Genomic DNA, 8081 nt, shown 5'->3' on the forward strand with positions numbered 1-8081 from the left:
AGATCCCACATGCCACAACAATGACCTGGCATGGCCAAAATAAATAAATAAATATTTTTTTAAAAATTAAAAAAAAAAAGAAGCTCTTGGCTGTTGTGCTAAAATGTTCTGCCTCCAGGTTATAATTCACCTGGCAAATGGTCAATCATGTTTCACTCCTAGAATGTTCCATGTTTCTTCCTTTGATCTATTGAAGTACATTTCTAAGGTAACTTTGCTCTGTCCTATAAACAAGGAAAGTGTGTCTTTGGGATATTCATTAATATTCTCTATAAAGGACTAAAACTAAAGTAAATGATTATAGGCATAGCTAAGGGTTCATTACACATGAACAATTCCCATACCTTTCAAAGAGATTGTCATAAAAGGCATTCGTCTTTAATTATGGCTGAATATAAACCTATCTGGGTTGAAATCTTAATTAATGCTTTTCATTCTGGTTCATTAACATTTTGATGATTCAGTAAGATGACAGGACACATACCAACCTGGCAGAAATGACCAGAAAAACATGTCTTAAATGAGGACAGTTGTCATGTAGTCTTATAATCCATCCACATATGGAACATTTGTATATGACTGTCACATTTCTTAGCATAGGAAGACTAAAATCAACTGCAGATCAATCAAAGACCTGAATGTAAAAAGCAAAATTTTAAAACTTTTAGGAAAAGTGTTCATGATTTCACAATAAGGAATGGTTTCTAAAACAAGATGTAAAAAGGAGAAGCCATAATGAAAAAAGATAAGATACAGCCTATGGAAAAATGTTTGCAATGCACATACCAAAAATGAATTAGAATATAGAATATATAAAGGATTTCTAATAAATCTATAGGAAAAAGACAAATGCCTCAGTAGAAAAATGCGTAAAATATATGTTTTAGCAATTTACCGTAAAGGAAAGATGCTCACTGCACATATAATCAGAAAAGACATATTAAAACCATTCAAATGATAAAACTGGGAAATGTGACAATATTAAATGTTGACAAGGATAGACAGATTGGTAGATCACATGAATGCACTTGCAAACTGTAAATGCTGCAAGCACTGTGTAGGATTTGGGCAATATCTGAATAAAGGAAAGAAGTAAAACCCACATAATCAAGCAATTGTACTCATAGTCATATGTCTAAAAAGTATTGAATATTGGCACTGTAATACATGTCCTCCAAAAAAAATCATTTCTACAGTGTCTACTATAGTGGGAAATTAGAAATGCCTATTAATGAGACAGGGAAAAGTAAACTGTAGTAGGTTTATTAAAAAGGAATACTATACAGCAATGAAAATTAATGAAGTGATCTCTCTGTACCAACTTCAATAAATCACATAAAATAATATTTCCAAGGATGCATATAGTATGTTACAATTTATATAAATATTTAGTTATTTAATACAATACTACATATGATTGAAGGGTGTACATATACTTAGTAAAATCAAGAAGAAATGCATGGGAACCATAATTGCAAATTTACAATGCTGGTTACCTCAGAGGTAGATACAATCTGAAAAAGTACATAGAGAAGTTCAATTTTATTTTTAATATGTACTTAATCTGGGTGGTAATTCATAAATATTCATTTCACTGTTTTCTCTGGTTTTGCCAAATGAACGTGACATACTAATAAAAAGTCAGAGTCATTAAAAGCTCCAAGAACTCTGCACAGCAGCACTTCAACTCTAAAGGTTATCTTTCAAAATTCTGCTCTTGAGAAGTGTGCCTTCCTGATGCAGGCCTCTTTAATTTCAGTAAGAATGAATTACATGATTTAACTGACTGTACTCTGTAATCAAATCTTTCTTTGAAGCACAACAATCCAGGAAGCCATGCTCACAGCTCTCAATAAGATCTAAGAAGCTATGCTGATGGTTCCTCCCCCAACTGCCAAATTAATCTCCACATTACCTGGCTGAGCTGAGGAATAAGCATTGTGATAAACTCCAAGTGCCTGGTTACACCTGAAATGCTTGCTGAAATATGGATTCCAGAATTCCACTCCCATATGTTCTAATGTGTTCAATTTAGTGGGGGAGGGGAGTCCAGGGAGTGGTATTTTAAGTGTTATTTTTGTTGATTTGGAGGTCTTCTTGGTTCAATGGACAAAGTTTGAGAAATACTGCTTCGAGGAATTCAGTCTCATGGTGGAAATGAAATAAACAAATGCAATGGAATTTTGGAGATATTATTAAGAAAGGATTAGAAAGAGACATATTTAAATCGATTTGCTTGACATGAAAGTCTTCACAGAAGAGGTGATAACTGTTTTGTGTTTTCAAAGATCACCCAAGGATCAAGAAAGTGAGAAACATTCTGGGCAGAAGTTTCAACATAAACAAAAGCAGAGAGTAATGTCATATCCTGTGTATGTGAGAAAATGCAAGTCGATTTTCACAGCAAATGATAAAGCTGGAGGCTGAAAAGAGAGGAATTCTGGGTCCAGATGATAAGAGTACCTTAAATAACATGATAAAGAGTTTGGACTTCATTGTTTGTGCTCTAGAAAGATGACTCTGCAGGCATAATACATACGAATTCAAGTGGGGCAAGAATGGAGGTGAGGTGATCGCTTAGAAGGCTGATCCTAGGAAGCATGAGTAGGATTTGAGGGCAGGTCTGTCTGTGGGAAGAAGAGGTTGGGTTCAAGAAAAAGAAAATCATCAGTACATATTTTTTTCACTGCTTGAATGTAGTGGATACGACAGAGGGATGTGTCAAAGATGAATTTTTCTGGATACATGATGTGCTATTGATGAATTGGAAATTCAAGTAGAAGAGCAAGTTTGGCAGGAAGGATAACGCATGTGGCTTCAAATGATTTCTTTTACTATATTTTCCTTTAAAATATTTGTAATTCATCTCTACGTGGAGATGTCAAGTAGCTCCCTGGCCATATAAATGTGGCAATCAGGAGCAACACATGGAATAAAGATATAAAATTTAGATTTCATTATTGAAACACTAGATTTGCATCACACCATCTGGGGTGACTGAACAGAATGAGAAGACAATAAGGGCTAAATTTAGTAATATAATTAGCAAATAGAAAATTATAGTTGACAGATAATTTATGTAAAATATATAATATAAATTAAAACCAAATTAGATGGCAGACGTTGTAATTCATTGGGAATTTCAGAGGTGTGTAAAAACTATGAGGATTGGAATAGGCAGAGAAATTTCATGGTGGAGGAGAAGCATGAACCTTCTTACAAGTGAACAGGGTTTGGCCAAGGGGAGGCTCTTCCAGATCAGAGAAGCCATGTGTACAGAAAGGCGAAAGTGGAGGTGTACAATTTTCAATCTGAAAATAACTTGATGGAGTCTTCCCAGACTGCTTGGCCATATCTGTCCACATTTCAAAGCAAATGATGAAGGCCCCATTTCACCCCTCTTCTCTGACCTCAAAAGATGATGATACAGTTGGGGTGGGGGATAGAGGTGGAGCTTTCTTACTAAAGAAGTTATGGCTATGACATCCTTGGAAAGTTGCTGTTTACAGAAGATTGGTCTGGGGGAAATGCAAAGAGTGGTTTGGACAAGAAAAAGATATTTAAGAGGTTCAGAAATTATGACTTCTGAAACAAAATTCAAAAAATAATAACTTTTTATTTAAATATGACGGAAAAATAGGTCCATGACATGCAGGAAAAGCATGTACTATATCATGAAAAAGAGCTTGTTTCCAATGGTGAATCTGCCCCTTATTTGCTGAATGGTTATGTATATTTTGCTTAACCTCTCTGAGATTCAGTCTCTTCATAAGTTAAAGAAATCTAATAGTCTATTTCAAAAGCGTGATGTGAGGATTGAATGAAATATCTATTGCAGCTAGGGTGTCTAACACTAGACAGTTTTCCCCAGTTACTACAGTTTTCCCCAGTTACTCTTCTAGGACCTTTATTTCCTGTAGAATTAGGATAATTGGCTGGTCCCTATAGCATATATTTTAGGTATAAACATGAATGCATCAACAATACTACTGCTCACTCAACTCAATAGCAAGTTTAGAGAGATAAATGATAATGTGACCAGGTCATAATTCTAGCCTACTATATGCAATTATGTTTTTGTTTCTGAACTCACAGATCTCAGAGAAAGAGAAAAATCAGTTGAGTTTTCTGGATGATAAGGAGGTGCTCATTCTCTAGTGGATTGGATGGAACCCCACCCCAAATGGGGCATTGCACCTGCTCATTTATCAAGCTGCCAAGGGCTGGCTTTGCTGTCTTGCTTTTTTTTTTTTTTTGCGGTATGCGGGCCTCTCACTGTTGTGGCCCCTCCCGTTGCGGAGCACAGGCTCCAGACGCGCAGGCTCAGCGGCCATGGCTCACAGGCCCAGCCGCTCCGCGGCATGTGGGATCCTCCCGGACTGGGGCACGAACACGCGTCCCCTGCAATGGCAGGCGGACTCTCAACCACTGTGCCACCAGGGAAGCCCCTGCTGTCTTGCTTTTTTCTTTTAAAATTCACATCTTGCAGTATTTTGAGTTGCTCAGCCTCATAATGTAAGTAACATATTAAAACTTGCTTAAATAAAAATAGCTCCTAATGTACCAAGTATAGATAATGCCAAAAGGTGTGATCTCACAGTTGAGTATAACGTTAGTTTCCAAATGTTGCATGCAAGTGCATAGCTTCCCTTTCATTTCTGATCAATGTTATTTGTATTTGAATCGAATCTTATAATTTAAAATAAAAGAACTATATAGACAACAAAATTCTCTTTGGGGAGATATTAGGGTATTTTTCTTTATTTTGTACAGTACAGGGTAAGAGAAAGTCAGCTTTAAACCTACAGGACTCTCTGGGCAGCTGTGAGTCTCTCCCCCCAACCCCACACTCAGCACAGGTGCTGGATCACTGGAAATTACTAACCCTTCGCAGGATACAGCCTAGAAGATGATAACACTGGTTCAAGGACAAGGGAAGGGAAGGGAAGTAAAAGGAAGTAAGTGGGAAAATAGAGCAAACGTGATTAACAGCTGTTTTCTGAAGCAAGCTTCCATCAGGGATCTGCAGCTGTGTCATTGTGCTTCAGTTCTGCAGATTATACAAGGGTAAATTGGAAGACTCATGGAGCAAAATTGATATGTGGAGAAAGGTTAAAGGCAGTCCAAAATCTATGGCAATGATATGCCCTAACTCCCTACTTACTCCTCAGTTTCACCTTTTCCCTTTCTTATGGGAAGAAGCTAGATGCCTAAGAAACAAAGTCCTCCTACTAACTAGACATTTGTTCTGGCTTGCTGCTATTGATGATTTTGGTATTTCTTCTATTTGGGGAGAGGAAGGAAAGGGGTTGATGGAACACCAGTGGATCCTTTAATAAACTCAACATGCTGTATGCCTTCCAGAACGCTTTCAAAAGAACTACAAGTACCTCCTCAAGATAAAGAGGAGATACCGGGATATGGGTGGAAAACTAAGTCTCAAAATACTCGGTGCTAGGAGCAGCCAGTTTGGGTCTGAAAGCCTAGCTGCCAGGCTTCTAGTTGGTTGCCTAATAAATAGGTGGATTCTCACAATAATTTGTTTAGTATTACATCCTACTTGCCAAACAAACACAATGAAGGGCACAAATGTAATGAAATATTATTGTCTTATCCCATGTGCTCTGAGGAGTATATTTCCTCTGAAAGATCCCCTTCAAGCAACCAACATCCCCATGTGGACCATTCCTTAGGGTCCTTAATCTATGCCCCTTCCTCCAAGGGCTCAGCGGGGGTTGGCAATCCACCTTGAATTAAACAATCTCCCACCGCTATTTGGAAATACACAAACCATCTCTTCACAGCCCTTCGTAACACACAGCCTGGTACAATCACTTAAAAAGAAACAGGACAGATGACCCAGAGGAATTTACAGGGTCAGGGCACTCCCCGGTGGGGGCGTGAAAGGGTGGGAGGTGCTGAGGTCAGGGTTAAATGACACTGCCAAATGAAGCCCCCTGCCCTGCCACCTCCTTCCTTCATCTCTAGAAGGAGTCTCCAGTGAGCTCCCGCGTCTGGAAGCCTGCCCCTTCCGTGCCGAAGAGAGGTTAGGAAGCGCATTTCAAAGCCGCATCTAAAGCAGCCCACTTAAAAGGGCCAAGAAAAGCCTGGCCGATGACCAGAATTGGCCCAAATCGCTTGCTGCCGTTCTCTTCTCGCAGCCTCATTAGCGTTTCCCTTCTTTCCCCTTTGCCCTCTTTCCCCTTAGGGTACAAGTCCTCTCGGAAGCTTGGGGGGCACCCTAGGGATTTTCGGTTGGCGGCTGCAGCTCTGACCCGGGGCTGGAATGAGATGCTTTAGCATTCCGTCTGCCTATCCCACCTGTGGCCCCTGTAAGGATAGATAACCCGGGACCTCTGCGGCCAGGCGTGCGCGTCCAGCTCGGGCCCCTCGGGGACCTTGTGGCGCGTGGCTGCTGGGCGCAACCTCCGCAGCGCCGTAACCCCCTGCGGAGCGGCAGCCGGCTTGCCACGCCGAGCTCCCTCTCCACCCGCCCGCAGAGCTCTGCCCGCCTCTTCCCATTGTGTCCGCAGTGCTGCGGGGCTGAGCCAAGCGCCCGCCGCATCCGCGCCAACCCCCGAGCTGTAGGCGGGAGGAAACCGGGAGAGAAGAGGGGGCAGGGAGAAGGACCGAGAAGGGCACAGCGCTTCATCCGTAATGCAGAGGCACCTGGACCTCCCTGCAATACGTTTTACAGTTAAACGCTACCAACAAGAGCGCTTCCTGACACGTCCCCACGCGTGTGGTTTTTGTGTGTGAAAGATGGGACGCACCTTGTTCATTCATCTATCTGCGCTTCATCCTCTTGTCTCCCTCAGAAAAAGTTCCCCCTCTCTTAGCTTTAAGCCTCCATCTCTTCCACATCAGCACTCCATTTCCAGGCAAAAACCGCAGATTGAAAACACAGGTCTTGAAAGACCCCACTACATATCACGAAGAGTTTACCAAAATTCACCTAGTAATGCTGATTTTCAAAGCCCCCATTCTCATCCTCCTTCTTGGAAAATGCTTTCAAAGTTTGGGAGCTCAAATGGTCTTGGACCTGGTGGTTTCTGCACCCCAGTCCCCAATCATGAACCGCGGTGCGGTCAGAGACACCGAGATTACGCGGCAAAGTTGCCCAGCACCAACCCAGCAGGCCGCTGATGCTAAGAGCATCCTAACAGGCAGCTCTTCTGTATGTCCCTGGGAAGCCCAAATGCACGACGTAACCTCCCCCAACAAGGATTAACTCAACCACACACAACAGACACAAATCCCGGAAACTTCTTTGTGAAGCAGGCTCAAGCCCACTCTGAAGGGACATTCAGCACAACTTGCAAGGAAATAAATAAACGTCTCACTCCTACAGGGAAACTTGTTGAATCCCGCCGAGCGAAAGGCTGCAATTTCCGATTTAGCCTGAAGGTTTTTGATTCTACCCACAAACATCCCGGTGCACTAGTCACAATTTCTGGACAAACTGCAGAGTGCTTTCCGCACCCATTCTGCACTCCAATCACCACCGCTATGAAACCGAGCGTGTGCCTCTAGACAATTCGAAAGCCGGCTGTCACTATCTTTGCCACCATTTGGGAGACTTACCCTTTGATAAGACTGTTTTCAGCAATCTAGCGGCTCCGCGGTGCAAGCGCAGCTCTCCAACTTTGCTGGGCACGGAGACCTTCCGAGTTCAACCAAGCAAAAGCTGTCTGTGACTTACAAATATAAGAGTGGGAAATAGGGAGAGAGTGAAGTCGGGTTTCTTCTCAGTATCAGCACCCTGGAAGAATCCAGTCGTTCTTCAGTAGAGGATTCTTTCAACCCCGTTATCTGTATTACTATTAATGAGCAGAGCAGAGGGCATTGCATGCAAATAGGTCCAAGTGCGCGCTTCTATTGGTGGCTGCGGAGGCCCCTGGGTCCTACTGCTCTGGCGCTAAACTACGCAGCAACACTACGCACGCAGCTTCGGAGGCGCAGAGGGGAAAATGGATTTAATTGACTCGTTACCTCTGGTATTGTAATGCCTGCTGCGATGTTTAACGGAGGAAAAAAACCCCTCACTTTTAAACTCATGTCATGTGATCTATCATTTCATA

General features: G+C 41.9%; 1 protein-coding gene across 2 annotated transcripts in view; it reads right to left on the reverse strand.

Annotated features, from left to right (window-relative positions):
* ROBO1 (roundabout guidance receptor 1) overlaps nucleotides 1–7836 on the reverse strand; it is a 1111527-nt gene extending 1103691 nt beyond the window's left edge. For both annotated transcript variants that reach the window (XM_060297918.1, XM_060297919.1), the window contains exon 1: nucleotides 7585–7836. The gene's annotated coding sequence lies outside the window, so the exon portion shown is untranslated. The remainder of the gene's footprint in view (nucleotides 1–7584) is intronic.
* Between the last annotated feature and the right edge of the window lie 245 nt (nucleotides 7837–8081).

This window comes from Globicephala melas, chromosome 4, assembly GCF_963455315.2.
Source record: "Globicephala melas chromosome 4, mGloMel1.2, whole genome shotgun sequence".
In the NCBI taxonomy this organism is placed as follows: domain Eukaryota; kingdom Metazoa; phylum Chordata; class Mammalia; order Artiodactyla; family Delphinidae; genus Globicephala; species Globicephala melas.